This window comes from Mesocricetus auratus, unplaced genomic scaffold (genome assembly GCF_017639785.1).
Source record: "Mesocricetus auratus isolate SY011 unplaced genomic scaffold, BCM_Maur_2.0 Super-Scaffold_100676, whole genome shotgun sequence".
NCBI classification, from domain to species: Eukaryota; Metazoa; Chordata; class Mammalia; order Rodentia; family Cricetidae; genus Mesocricetus; species Mesocricetus auratus.
In genome coordinates this window covers 63863047-63879085 of record NW_024429266.1, presented here as the reverse complement: position 1 = coordinate 63879085, position 16039 = coordinate 63863047, and the positions used below count along the sequence as shown (strand labels likewise).

At 41.0% G+C, this 16039-nt stretch overlaps 1 long non-coding RNA gene across 1 annotated transcript; it reads right to left on the bottom strand.

Moving 5' to 3' along the window:
* Positions 1 to 942: 942 nt before the first annotated feature.
* On the bottom strand, positions 943 to 8522 carry LOC121136656. Its single transcript, XR_005873701.1, has 3 exons — positions 8350 to 8522; positions 1655 to 1759; positions 943 to 1240 (listed from the first exon to the last, which is right to left on the bottom strand). It is a non-coding gene; the product is annotated as an uncharacterized LOC121136656 (long non-coding RNA).
* Positions 8523 to 16039: the final 7517 nt, after the last annotated feature.

The following is a 16039-nucleotide window of genomic DNA, read 5'->3' as shown; positions in this document are numbered from 1 at the left end:
AGGTTAAAGTTATACCAAAAAATAAAACAATTAAAATGTAGCATTAGTCACAGTTTGAACAAGAAATTCATTTCTTAGCTCTGTTGTGAAGGGAAATTGCCTTCAGAAGTCATATATGTTGGATAACACTGAACATGCCACAATCCTATGAAGTTACTTTTGTAGTTTCAGACATTGAAGTTCTGTATAGACAACCATGACAGCAGTAGCATCTACCACGAGTACAAAGATAGAAGAATCTACTGTGAGTGTGGGCAGCACCATTTCAGAATACATAGAAAGCTCACAACAAATGGACTGAGGAAATGGCTCAATTGTCAAAGTACTAGTGAGCAAGCATGAAGATCTAAGTCTGGAACCCCTGTAAGCATGTAAAAAAATCTGCAACCCCAGGACTGATATGAGGAGAACCTTGGAGTCCACTGACAAGCCGGACTAGCCAAATCAGTGGGCAGTGAGTCCCCAATTTAGTGGGAGACTCTGTCTCCAAAAGTAAAGTGGGGAGTATCTGGAGAAAACATTCAACATTGATGTCTATGTCCCTCCTTCTCACCCTCTGTCGGTCCTTGTCTGTCTTTCTGTCTCTGTCTCTCTCTCTCTGTCTCCCACACCTATATACCTGTGTGCACACATGCTCATGCACACACATATGCCCCACATTTAAAAAGGAGAAGAGAGACATCTCACTCTCTTACTGCTATGCCTTCCCAACCATGATGGACTGTACCCTAAAACTGTGGTCCAAAGTAAACCTTTCCTTCCTTCCTTAAGTTCTTTTTAAAGATATTTTCTCACAGAAACAAAAAGGCACTATATGAAAGATAGTTTGTTCACCCCAGAAGGAGAAAACAGAGCCCTGGAAGCTTGAAGATTTGACTTACACAGTAAGAATTTTTGAAGAACAAAAATTTAATCAATCTGTTCTTTAAGAAGAAAGTCACCTTTATGAGCAAATACAGTCTGAAGCACTGGCAGAGGTCAAGGCAAAGGAGAATTGAGGTTATACTTGCAGGATTTCCCAGCAACTCGCAAGTGAGTTAGGCTATAAATGATGCTTCGGCCCCCAGCTTGTAAGGAAAGCTCTTGCCCTTCGGTGAAGAATGCTTTCCGTAACAGCTTTGTTGATCTGAGCTGTGTTTCTGTAATTTCTGGATCTATAATCTTGGAGTCTTGTTGGTATTTACTTTAAGATGGTGAAGGGTGACTTCAAAGAAATTGCTCCCACGAGAAAATTTGCATGCTGAGGAAGTTAAGGATTGTCAAGTTTTCTAAACAAAAACTACTGGCATTATCCACTTATCAATCTTGGCTGCATGCCAACCAGCCCTCTCTTTCTGTACCGTCCAATCTCCAACCATTCTTTAAGGCCAAGATCAAGGAAACAAAGCAGTGACTGCTCACTTAAAGCCCAAAGCCACACTGGGCCCCCCTTTCACAGTGCTATCACGCTTCAGCCACAATAGACCCTTAAGTACTCACCACTGTATTTGAACTCAATTATTCAATATACTAACGTCTCAGAGTGCTTCAATTAGATTATGACTTCTCTGAAACTTTGTAAATGCCCTGGATGTTAACTGAATTGGTAGAGCACTTGCGTAGTGTGCACAGAGCCCTGGATTCCATCCCCAGCAGAAAGTGTGGTAATACATACCTGTAATCCTAGTACAGGAGAGGTGGCAGCAGGAGGATCCGAAGTTCAAGTCATCCTTGGTGACATAATGAGCTCAAGGCCAGCCTTGAACAGGAGACTACTCCTCTAAAAATATACATAAAATAAGATTTGAGTTATACCTGATCATGTTGAAGGATGGCTGGTAGATTATCTCCAGGAAGGGTGGGGAAAACACTTAAAGATTTTGGGGGAAATACTAGCTGAATCTTACATAATGGAGTCATTGAGGAGCTCTCTAATTGTAAGTCCTGGGTTTACATCCCAGTTCCCATCTTCATAACTGAGCTATCTGTTGTCTGTCTTGGTTCCTCTAAAATCTACAAAGTGAGGGTAATCACAGTGCATGCTTGACATGTGAAGAGTAAACAGGCTGCAGGATGAAGGGACTTAGCCAGAATCTGCCTATTATTGGAGCATCCAGAGATGCTGCTGTAATTATTTGATTGGGGAGAATCCTCATCCTTCCAGAAAAGGTGGGACTCAAGTTCAGTTGTTCTTTTATAGACAGACCAATTGGTAAATTAATATTTTTTAAAAAGAAACAGACTACAAATATACATCATGTTGGTATTTGGACACCTCTACTGACCTGCCCTTGGGGATCTGACAGAATATGCCCTCAGCTTCAACCACTAAGAGCCCCTCCTGTGTACATACACTACATTCCCCTTTAAAAGGTCTCTCTCTCTCTCTCTCTCTCTCTCTCTCTCTCTCTCTCTCTCTGTGTGTGTGTGTGTGTGTGTGTCTGTCTGTCTGTCTGTCTGTCTTCCTCTCTCTTCTCCTCTCTCCCTCACTCTGTTTCTCTCCCTTTATTCTCGTCCTCAGGGATCAGTCTCTGCCCTCCTCTCTGCCCCTTCTCTCTTCTCTTTCAATAAACCTATGTGAGTCCTGTTGTGTGATGTGAGTTCTCTTCACAGCATTTTAAAATTAAAACACATCATATGCATAAGGAAAAGTAGTAAAAACTAGTGGATTTTGAAGTCAATATGAAAAGAGAAAGGGGGAATTGCTTAAGATACAGACTTGGTGCTCTAGAAAGAAGCCCAAAGATAGAATTTATAAGTAGAAGGGAAGAAACTGATAGATAAGCTCCACATAGCAGGTACGTTTCTTGTGGCTGTGACAAAATGCCTGACGGGAATCACTTTAAGAGGGGAAAGGTTCATTCCCACTTACAGCTTGGCTTCCAGTCTTGCCAGGGAAGGCACTATAGTAGGCAGGAGAGAATGGCTGGTCACATTGCATTCACAATCAGAAGCAGAGAGGGGAGTATGGGGTTGGGCTATATAAAACCTATGCATGACCCTAATGACCCACCTCTTAAAGGTCCCTCAGCCTTTCCAAATAGTGCCACAGACTGGAGACCAAGTGTTCAAACATGCAAACCTGTGGGGAACATTTCACATGCAACCACAATAGCACTGGCTTCCACCACTGAGGGAAGTCAGGGAAGGAACTCAAGACAGGACTCTGAAACAGAAACCATGAATAAACACTGCTTGCTGACTCTTTCTCTGGTTCATTCATAGACTCATGCTTAAGCGGTGTTCTTTCACAGCCCAAATGGTATAGAGTGATGGGGTGAAAGGGTAGATTATTGAATCTACTTCAATCCAAAAACAACTAATAATTTTAAAATATTTTACATTGGTATGGGTTTTGATTTATTGGTACACATTTAAAGGCAATTTTGTTATGCTGTATGTATGTTTCAACTCATTTAAACATGCAATGTATAATTAATAGTCAAACTTTTTAAAATAGTCAAATTTGTAGTCATGTTAGGTATATTTTCAAAGTCATACACAGATATATTTAGGTAGACAGATGGTCTTCAAAGACTTCAAAGACATACAGAAAGTGACATTTAATATGTTTAATGACCTAAGGCTTTTCATGACAATAAGACACATCTGCTTCTGACAGCACCAATTTACTTCAAAAGAAGATGATGGACATCGAGGAACCTTCATATGGAGTTTGCTTCCTTCATGGCAAAAGCTAGCCATTTGGGGGAAAAAACTGCCTGTGCCTCAATTGTTAACTGGACCAGTAGAAATAAAAAAGTAACTGACAAATTTTGCCAAGACACAATAGGAAAGTCTTTCAAATTTCCTTGCTTCTCAAAAAGTCTGTCTTTATACTGTAAAAATGTGTTGCTCTCATTGATAGTAAAAATGCTGATTGACTATTAGCTAGGCAGGATTTGGGGGGGCAGAGAAAATTCTGGCAAGAAGGGTCTGAAGAGTCTTGAGCAGATGCAAAGAGAAACAAGTTGAGCATGCTGTATTGAAGGAAGATACCACCAAACGGCAGAGGTAGATAAGAAATGTGGGTTAATTTTTTTCCATACATTAATTTATTTTTTTTTTCAGTTTAAATTTAGATAAGAAACAAGGTTGCTTCACAAGTCAGTTCCAGGTCCCTCTCCCTTTCCCTTCCCTCCTCCCGTGCCCTTCCCCCAACCCCTCCCCATTATCCCCTCATTTCCCCAGGGAGGGTGAGGTCCTCCGTGGGGGTGTCCATAGTCTGTCATTTCATATAGGGCAGGGCCTAGACCCTTCCCCAAGAGTTCAGGGTGAGAGTGCACCTGACATTGTTGGATGGGAGTCCAAAGTCCGTGTGTATACTCAGGATGAGCACTGAGCTGCCCAAGGCTCAATAGATTACCTAGGCCTCCTCACTGACACCTACATTCAGGGGGTCTTGATCAGTCCCATGCTGGATTCCCAGGCTGATGCCTGGGATTCAAGAGTTAACCTTTGTCTGGTCAGCTGTTTCTGGGGGTTAAACCAGCCCAGTCTTAATCCCTTTAGTCATCAGTCCTCCCTCTCTGTCACTGGATTTCTTGAGTTCAGCTCAGTGTTTAGCCGTGGGAGTCTGCCTCTTCTTCAATCAGCCACTGAATGAAGTTTCTGTTTCCCAGACTCTCTGGCCATGGGATTGTAGGCTGGCACTCCCCAGATCTATGTCTAAAATCCATATATGAGAGAGTACATGCCATGTTTCTCTTTTTGTGACTGGGTTACCTCACTCAGAATGGTTTCTTCTAGTGTCATCCATTTGTCTGCGAATCTAAGGATGTGGGTTAATTTAAAATGTAAGAGTGGAATAGTAACAAGCCTGAGCTATAGACTGAACATTTATAAATAATAACTCTCTGAATGATTATTTGGGAGTGGATGCTTGGATATAGAGAAACTCTTGCCACATTATCTGTCCAGGGAATAGTACCGCCCACAGTAGCCTTGGCCCTCCTCAATTAATTAACAATCAAGGCAATCCAGGACATTCCTCAACTGGGATCTTCTTCTCAGGAGAATCTAGGCTGTGTCAAGTTGGCAATTATTTGTAGCTAGGACAGTGTTCAAGTTACCAGGGTCACATGAAACTAGATGAGAAGCTTGTGATCTCTTTCAAGTCAAATCTTGGCTAAGTTCTCCACCTGTTTTGGCACACTATACCTGATGCATCAGACAGTCATAAACAGACCCTAAATTTCAGTGACATCAAACAACAAAGTATGTACTACAGTTTCCTCACCCTCCAGTATGGTAGTCTAAATAGTGAAGTGGTTGTAATGGAGCAAGGGACCACTTTTACTGAGCTCCAGCACCTCCCAGGCACATATACCTCAGGGCTCAACAAGTGGTGGCTGTTATTGTTGACATTACTACCACTCTTATTCTAAGAACAACCTTGCAAAGTATTACTATTCTACTCTATAAGTAAGAAAACAGAGGCTCAACGGTGTTTAAAATTGTTATTCTGAGGCATACAGATGCCACAATACTGAACCCCTTCCTTTCCATTAGAGTACACTATTCTCCAAAGACCTTAGTGCAACCCCAGATTAACTCTGCAAAGCTTATTCCCATAAGTCTTGTTCTAGTTCCATTTCTGTTTCTTTTATAACATGCCTAGCAAAAAAGCAGCTCAGAGAAGAAAGGATTTACATAGCTTACAGTTCAAGGTGAGCATCCACTATTGAGGGAAAAATCAAAGGCAGAAATCCAAAGAATCTTTTCACAGTAAAGAGTAGAAAAAAAAAGGCTGCTTGCTTGCTTAATCAGCTAGCTTTATTCATTCTTATACAGTTCTGGGAGTGGTGCTACTACTACCCATAATGGACTGGGTCAATTTATAATCAAAATAGCCCCTCACAGCCATGCCCATAGGCCAACCTAATCTAGATAATTTCTCAACTGAGAATCACTCCCCAGATTACCCTAGGTTGTGACAAGTTGGTATTTAAAATTAACAGAAGTCTGTTGGAGGATAGTCAATCACACTCTGAACCCTGAGCTTGCATTTGCATTAATTAAATAAAATTAACCTTGGGTCTGAAGATTGAGTTAGCAATTGGTTGACAAAGTAATCAGAGAGCATCTAAAAGAGATTGAGAGATGCACTGGAAGTAGTAGGGAGAAATCTTGAGTGGTGCGGGCTTTTTGTTGGACAGAGTGGAAGGATGCTCTCTTTGAGAGATGCCAGCAAGAAGAGAAGTTGAGCTAGTTGCTACTCTACCTTTAGGGGCAGTGGCAGAACCAGTGCCTTGTGCCTTTAGGGGCAGAATTCCACCCAGACTGCAGCCTAAGTGGTTGAGCCACTGTCAGAGAAGCAAGCTGATAACTGCTGAGGCACAGTTGCTGGCTGAAACAGCAGTAGATTAAGGGGCAGCCACTGTGCTGAAGTAAAAACAACAGAAGTCCCATGATTAAAATCGAAATTTCATCTGTGTTTATGCTGCCCAATATCCAGCTCTTTAGGGTGTATGCGTGTGCACCTGCTTGTCTGTATGCACATGTGTCTGGAGTTATCTGTGGAGGCCAGAAGACGGTGTCAGATCCACCAGAACTGAGCCCAAGTCTTCTTCCAGAGCAGCAAATTCCCATAACCTCTGAGGCATCTCCTCAGTGCCACCAACACCCATTCTTTATGCTTCTTCTTTGTAATGAAGGGACCAGACTGTCACCCAGACCCCTGCTTTAGCAGCCATGACAAGCTGCAGAAAAGAATTTTAGACCTCTGACTCAGGACATGTCTGACCTTGCGGGGCCTGCCCTGGTCACTAGGAGGTCAGATACCCGTCTCGTGGCAAGGCATCAATAAGAAGTTATCTGGTGGGACTCTGGATGTGCTTTATGGCTCTGGGCTTGCATAACAATGATATGCAGAGCATAGCACCCTCCCTGGGAGGACCTATATAGGCCATAGCAACCCAACCAATCAACACAGGACAGGTCACCCAAGCCTGGAAGCGCACCAATCCTGAGACTATTGCATACCCTTAGATACTCTCCTTACACTACCCAATAAGTTCCCCCACCCCAACTCCCCCACCCTCACTCCCCCATCCCCGCATAGTTTCTCTGGGTCCTTCTCACACCAGCCGCTGTGTTGGATGGACGAAGGGTTCAAGTTAATTCAGTTAGTTCGTTAAACAACAATAAAAGACTCTTTGCTTTTGCATCAGAACAGGTCTTTGGTGATTTGGTGTGGGGTTCAGAATCAGGGCACAACAGTAAGCTCTGGTATTTGAGAAGAACACCTCTTTATTTTCATCTATTTAAGTTGTACTTATTATCACCAAAACAACCACAACACTTCTTCCACGAAACTGTCCTGCTCATCTCCAGCCACATTCCTTTCTTCTTCTGAATTCCCATAATTCCTCACTTCTGTTTATGCCATTGTCCCCCAGAGGTTATTTCTATGAGAAGTCAAATCCAATCAAAATTCCTTCTAGATCCCCATGAGAATGCACAGCATGAGAAAATCATTCCTAGAGGGAGTCTGGTTTGGGGCTTAGAAGGAACAGTTGATATTCACATAGTACCTACAAATCAAGCTCGATCTAGATGAGGTAATAAGACATTCTAAACCCATCTTTAGGGGCTAATAAAATGTCTCATTCAATACAGTACTAGTCATGCAAGCATAAGGGACTAAGAGCTTCAAAACCCATGAGAAAACGCCAGGCATCATGGCATGTGCTTGTAATCCTAGCAATAGGAAGGTGGAGACAGATGGATGCCTGGGGCTGTTAACCAGAGAGCCTAGCCCATTCAGTGAGCATCAGGCACATTGAGATAGCCTGTCTCAAAAGATTAGCTGGAGAGCTACCAAGGACGGCATATTTTGAGGCTGAGTCTCATTAAAACATTTGCCCAGGCTCTTTTTTAAAATCAATCTGTAGACCAAGAAGTCCTTAAATTTGAAACCTTCCTGATTCAGGGTTTCAAATAACTGTGACTATAGACCTACATCACCATACATGTGCACATGCGTGTGTGCACACGCACACACACACACTGTATATATATATATATGTATATATATATATATATCACCCAAAAAGTGTGGTTTGAAAGATAGTCAATGCATTTACCATTTAAATCTCTGCATCTCTTGAAAAGAATATCCTTATGTTATGTTGGAGCCCATATGTAAAGAGATCTAGAAATGCTGGAATCTTCTCATTGTCTGCTGCTACATAAATATATTTCCTAACAAAGGAGACCATTAATCATTGGGTTGTTACAGGAATGTATAATCCATAAAAAATGGGTTCCCCCTCCCACTATTTTCTCGTTAAGTCAAAACAATAAAGAAAGAAAAGTTAGGAAGATGACTCAGTGTAAACATTAGAACCTGAGTTTGGATCACATTACCTATGTGAAATTTCAGACACAGCCACAGGCACATCTGTAATCCCAGTTCTGTAGGGGGCTGAGGCAGAAAATCCACTGGGGCTCATTGACTGCCAACCTTGCTTTAGCAAGTGTCCTCCTCTGGTCTCTATGTACACAACTGCCCCCACATACACATCTGTCACATATACATACACTGCATACATACACATGAAAAAGAAGTAAGGGGGAAGGAGGGAAGGGAGGGAGGGGAGGAAGAGAAGGAGGGAGGGAGGGAAGGAGGAAGGGAGGGAGGGAGGGACGGAGGGAGGGAGGAAAGGAGGGAGGGAGGGAGGGTGGGAGCACAGCACCAGTGAAGCTGACACAGTACTGAGACTTTCCTTTAAAGGACACCCAGAGTGACATTGTGCCTTATTTTCCAAACTCAATCTAAGCCAGAATTCTGCACTACTGAGGTCATAACACATAGAATGTGCCATCAGAATTCTCAAATAACGGCTATGCCGTGCAAGAGAGGGTGGCTTAAAGAAGCCTTGGGCTCAAATAGTTATGAAAACCTCTGCAAATTAAGGTCACTTCATTCTTGTAAAATAAGAGGAAATTCTGTGTGGATACAGAAGAAAGGAAAGACTAGCCAGCTCTCAACATGCTTGACAGAGTAATCGCTCACATCAGAAATGAAACTGAGGGGATGTGGAAAAGGTTGGCAACATGCCTATACCTCATCAGAGAAAGAAAGTTGAAAGCTGGTGGTTAAATATAGCCTTTTCTTACTCAAGAAACCATTTCTCACTTGACAGATAAGATGGAAAAAAGTAGTGAGCCGCAGGCTAGGGCCAATAACCTCCTGTTTGCTTCAAGGTGAGGAGACATGGTTTCATCACAACCCTTGAATTAAATTTGTGTTTTAGTTTGTTTTTGCCTTTTTCCATGTTTTATGTGTTTATGGTGTGTGCTTAAGTATGTGTGAAAGTTTTTGAATGTGTGGAAGTGCATATTATTGTGAAGGCTACAAGGTAATGTTGGGGATTATTGTCCATCACCTTATTCATTGAGGCAAACCTTTTAAACTCAAAGTTTACTAAGATGGCTAGTCGCGCTCACATTAGAGATTCCCCCTTAATGCCTTCTAACCTTAAATAACAGGCAAACCACCATGTCACTCAAATTTTTATGGGCTCTAGACATTGGAACTCCAGTTCAAATGTTTACACAGCAAGCAAGCCCTTAATAACAGAGCCCCTTCCCAAAGCCTGAAACTCTTTACTATTCTGCAGGAACATCCATGATAAGGAATTTTCATTTGTGAACTATGACTAATATAATATCTCAGAGTCACCGCACAGTATCCCATGAGCTACCACTGATCAATCTTTTCCAGGTGAAGAAACTGAAGCAAAAATGTGAGCTAATCCACTGAAGGTCAAGTGGTGAAGATGAAACTTGAACTTAGATTATAGACTAGTTTCATCTGTTATGCATAGCTGTGTGTGTGTGTGTGTGTCGAGATATACATATGCATATATATCCTGATGAAAAACAACTTAGAGGAGAAAGGGGTTAATTTCAACTCACAATTTCAGGTCACAGTCCTTCATTGCAGGAAAGTCAAGACTGAAACTTTCAGAAGCTGTTTCTGTCACATCTACAGTCGAGAGCAGAGAGAAATGAAATATGAGACAAGACATCTCACTGGCCAGACATCTCATTGAGTAGGCTACACTGGCTACCCAGTGAGCATCGGTAATTCTCCTGCCAATGCCTCTACAACTGGGTTATAAGCACATACCACTGCATGTAGCTTTTTTACATAGGTTCTGAAAATCAAACTCAGGTCATCGTGCTTGTGTGGCCATCTCTCTAGCCTCCTTTTTAGTCTCTATCAGTCACATCCAAGAAGCTGTGACATACTGCCACTAATGCCTTATTCTGAAATAATGTATTAATACTACCATTTGCTACCATTTGAAACCATCTAATACACCTCAACTATATGATCATCTTTTGATAGATACAGGTCTCAAGGGTCAGAAGGCATGAAAACTGACCTCAAAAAGCTTAATATCTCTTGGAAAACTAGTTCATAATTTAATATCATAAAATTTTATATAATAACTCGGACAGTACAGGGTACTTATGCTTGAGTACACTCAGGAAAAAACTTCCAGAGGCTACAGTTGTAAGGGTAACAGATTGGAGAATACTTCTTAGCAACAGCCCATTGTATGTGTCTGGGATAATAAGCAGATGAGGTAAAGAAGAGATACAATGAAACTACAAGTGTCTGAGCCAATCCAAAGGCTAAACTTGACCTACATTTTTTTCTGCATGGTCCAATGTAGAAGAATTTATGAAGAGACACCTACTTTATGGAAAGAAAAGTTATAAATTTAGAATGGCACCCAATGATATTACAATATGATTCAATATGGGAGGAGACCCTGTGTTAACACCTGAAGATGGGGCTTAAGAGATGGCTCTGTCAGCAAAGGGAGTTCTAAGTTAAAGTAAGAGACCTTGTCTTAAAAATAAAATCCCCCAAGGAACAATATCCAAGGCTGACCTTTAACCGATACACACACAGGGTGGGAGGGAAAAGCAAAGAACACCTGAAGATGGTGGATGAAGTCCTGGAATCATATTTTCATTTCAAGGAAATCCCTCAAAACTCAGAGGGAGGCATGATGGAGGGAGAAAACACAAGCTGTTAGTCTAAGCCAAGAAAGAAGACTGGGGTGGAGGGGACATTATTACAATTGCTGTTTCTTTTGATCTTTTGATCTTTCTAAAGCAGTGCTCCAGATCCTAGAAAGTCCAGCACCTCCTCTAGTTTAATGCCTTTCTGAAGCCATTTTATCTCACTGAGACAAAATTTACTGACAACATAAGTTACCTATGTACTTTTCCTTTACCTTCGGAGAAATAGGTAAGAATACATGGTTGGGGAGATTGGAGAGAGATGGCTCAGTGGTTAAGAGTGTACACTGTTCTTGCAAGGGATCTCAGCTCAGTTCCCAAAACATCACACAGCTAATGACCACCTGTAATTCCAGCTCTAGGGGATATGATGCCCTCTTCTAACCCCTTTGGGCACTGTACTCACATGGCATGTGCGTGTGTGTGTGTGTGTGTGTGTGTGTGTGTGTGTGTGTATGTATATGTATATGTATACATGGGCATTCACATATACATAATTTAAATATATATAAATAAATCTAAAAATAATGTATGTATGTATGTATGAGTAACTAGATATGAATGAGATCATATTTATTTACAAGATTCCAGAACAACTAAACTAGAAAAAGGAGGAAATCATCAAAACCTGTACCCAGAAACATCCGGAATGATTATGCAGGTATCAGAAACAAATGCATACAACTGATCAAATATGCTATGTCAGCAATTCACATTCATCAGGAATGATTACCATTTCAATGTGAGTTTTTAAAAATCTGAATAACTCAAGGTCCAAAACACAACAAAAAAATATTCATTTTAACATGTACACTATAGTTCCATTCCCTGAAGAGTCTTTGTTGAAGCTATGAAAAAATACCACATGTTTATCAGAAAACTACATGCCAAATTTAATGGACAGTGGTAAGATTTATCATATATGGATGGATGAATGGATGGATAGATGGAAAATGTTCGACATATGGCATGAAGACCAATGGATTGGTTTGCAATGGTGCTTCAGACATTGTGTGTAAACTGACATTCCCAAAAGACAAGAGATAGAGGGAGAAAGAGAGAAAAAGAGAGAAGAGAAAATGAAGGGGAGAGAGAAGCTGCATCTGTTTTAAAGATTCTACAAGGACAGATGACCAATCTTCAAGATTATAGAGCGCTAAAATGTTGTAGACCAGAGCCCAGTTATCTTGGGATATTTTTAGTCCCTTTAAAGGCCCACGCTATCCACACCCATGACTGACCTAATATCCTGTGACTATCAAAACCTTACAATGTATTCTTAAGAGACCATTAGCTTTCACAAATCCAAATGCTTAGAATGTCATCACAATACCTGAAACTTACAAGAGAGTTTTTCCCACTTGGCTATAACCTGCTGCTTGCAGCTCCCACTAATGAATTTCGTAAGTGCATTGGTTTATGGTGCTTTCTGTTGTTTTGTAACTAATAAGATCTTATGCAGATTCTTCCAAGGTAAAACCTAAATCTATGTTTCTGAGCCATGGTCCTCCTATTTGGTTCCAGAATAAACTATTTCTTATTCCCTTTGGATGAGAGCTGTTTTTGTGTTAACATTTGGTTTCCCAACATCCCTGGAACTGGTTGATTTTCATGGCCCAAAAAAGTTGTGAGACACTATACAGACAAGTCCATAAAACCTAAAAGGCACCAGTATTAAAAAAGAACCCAAACAGCCAGCTAATACCAATACATACACACATGCATATATCTAAAGCATTACAGGGTCTGTGGAGGCAGAGACAGAGGTACGGAACCACACTGTCATCCCCAGCAGCCTGAGATGTTCTATGTATCGTTTAGCAACTTGGACAGGCAAAATCAGACCATTAGTACCCTAAACAAGGAAAATAATGTCAGGATGAGCCAACATGAAGCAGAGCTAGGATTTGCTAACATACATCTTTAATATGATGCATATTTTAGGGAAGAGAGTGGAGAGAAAATCAGACCCAACAACACCATGGGTGTGAGCTTCTCTTGAGAGTCACACTACATTGCCTTTACAGTAGTCTTATATGCATTTAGGTGGATTTCATTGCCTTTACAGTGGGAATACACAGGATTTGGGTGTTTTTGAAGCTGGTAACTTCAGAGGGTCTCTAAGAAACCTAAATGAGATCTGGGGGTAGCTCCTGAGGGGCCAGGCCAGGTTGCAATTGATGAGGTAAGAAACTAGGTGGTAAAGATGCAGGAAAATGGGGAATCACTGTAAACAAAGTTACAGTCTTGTTTGAGACTTTCAAGGTACATCTGGGAGAGGGATGAGGCCAAACTCAAGGTCATGTGCATACAAGCCTTAAACCTAATTCACTGTCATGGTAACCAAACATGCCTGCATATGGAAGGAAGATTCTATGACAGCCTTCACAGGAAATGGTAACTGTGCTGGAATTCTTACCTCTCAATTGGTAGCAGTGGCTTCAAACTCTTCTGTCTCAAGGGGAGGGAGAGAAAGGAAGAGGAGACAGGCTGTGGATAACTAGAAAGAAACATCTGTTTACCTGATACCCATATCTAAAGAGAAAGGTCTACTTGCTTTTATAAAAATGCTCACCCTTGGCAAACTCTTCTATCAATCTCCAGTTCTTGTTAGCACCCAAGGCTTCAAGAGAAAGAACACGCATGCCCTCCATCTGCTTCTCCAACTGCACAAGGGGGGATTTACCCTTTGACCCCGGAAGTTATTTACTAATGACCCGAGGCTTGAGCTTGGATGGCTTTCCTCATTAGCGCATGACTACACTGCAAATGTTATTGCCAGCCAGCAGATTATAAAAGCATAAAGAGAAAGTAATTAGTGCAATCATTTTCACAGAGTAAATTCTAGTGCAGCCAGTTTGTCAGAGATGCAATTTCATGGGATCACAGCCATGCATTATTGGAGTTATGGGAAACTGTTAATTTGTTATTTGAAATGAAGTCCTTATCTCTGGCCAGTTAGCTCAATTAGTCAGTGTCTGATGCTAAGGAGGCCAAGGATGTCAACTTCCACCAGGACCACCCACCTTGACTTTGTAACATTGCAAAACTGTTCACCTGCGTTGCCAAGAGAGACCAGAAACCCCAAGCGGAGCATATCCCAGGCTTCCATGAGGAAAGTGACTCAAGCGATTTGAAGAGAAAATTTAAATTCGAAATGCATGTGCAGAACTATGGAGAGATGGCTTAGTGGATGATGTGAATGCCATACAAGCATTAAGGTCTGAGTTCAGATCACAGAAGCCCACATACAAAGCTGATGCAGTGCCATGTATGCTGGGGTTGGAGATAGGCAGATCCCAAAAGCTCATTTGCCAACCAATCTAGTCTATTTCTAAGCTTCATGTTCATTTAATGAATATTGTTTTTTAAAATAAAATAAAAGTAAAGGGTGGAGAGTAACTAAGAAACACATTCAATGCTGACCCCTCACCTTCACACACACATACATACACACACACACACACACATGTACTTTCAGAAAGAGCAATGCTAGAGGCCTTTGTAGTGGAGGAGTTGGTCTGTATTTTGACTAAGGTGATACATTCAAGCCTACACATATAATAAAGCTGAACACACAAAAATATATACCGTACACACATACACACACCCAAGTATAAATAATGCTGTGGGAAACTGAGCAAAGTCAGTGGATTATATCAAGGTAAGAATCTTGGCTGTGAGACTGTACTACCAATTTACAAACATACTGACATATTTTTATTGAATTTGGGAAAACACAAAATATTTGTGGTAGCTGGGGAGATGCCTATACAAGCAGGTATGCCTGAGTTCCTACATGGAAATTGTAGTGGACACTTGTAATCCCAGTGCTAGGGAAGCAGAAACAGGAGGATCCCTGGGGCACTGTGGTCAGCTACATCTAATTGGGGAGTCCTGAGGCCAGTGAGTAACCCTGTCTCAAAAACAAGGTAGATTGGCACCTGAGAAATAATACCTGAGGTTGTCTCTGGCTCACACACACACACACACACACACACACACACACACACACACACACACACAAAATCTAAAAGAGAGAAAGAGAAAAAGAGAATAATATATAGGATTCAGAGTTTAGATTTTCAAACTCACCTTTCTCTAACATTGTCAATTTTAGTCACATTAGCCATCCATCATTACTTTAAAGTGAACTAATATGAATTCTCAGTAGTTAGATTTTTCACACAAGGAGAAAATTAGTAATCTTTCCAAAACTTATGACTAGTCATCCAACCCACAAAATCATCCTACTTACAAAATAAAAGAACAGAAGAACTGGTGATGATTCAGCAATGACTGTGCTCTCAAATAAATGTCCTCAAAAGGTTCTCATCTTTCGATGTGAGTCTTTTTCAAGGCAATCTTCTGAGATAGCCAAGAAGTAACCCATGTAATATCTGAGGGTATATTTGGTCACAAGTCTCCCATTTGATAAACAAACAGAGATGAAATGTGGGATCATTTTAGAATGGCCCACAGCATGACTTTGTAGTTTCAATTTTGGAGAACTCACAGGAAAAAATAAAAAAAAATAACCACCAATTTCTAGGCTGGTTCTGGTTCTATGTCACTGGATCTGTAATAAAGCAGGTCTCAGGCCAGTTATGATAGAGGAGTGTTTTACTACAGCCTACCCTTTCATCACTATGCTGAGTTGAATGGTGAATCCCAAAATTTGGAAGCCTTTATATGCTTGGAGTCTCAAAGTGGATGTGCCTGTTTGGAACTAGGGTATTTGTAGATCTAAGGAAAGTGACTGTGAATTACAGATCCAATAGTTGATGTTCTTGTAAAAAGAATAAAGCGTACCACGAGATACACATAAGATGAAGGCCAGATAGTAACTGAGGGAGATTGGAAGGATGCAGTTACAAGCCAAGGATTATTAGCAACTGCTAGAAACCAAGAGAAAATCATGAAGTCTTCCATATAACCACTGATAATCATTAATGCAAAAGCAATGTACAAATCAGTAACAAGTGCAAAATAAGGTAAACCTAGGAAGTTTGAT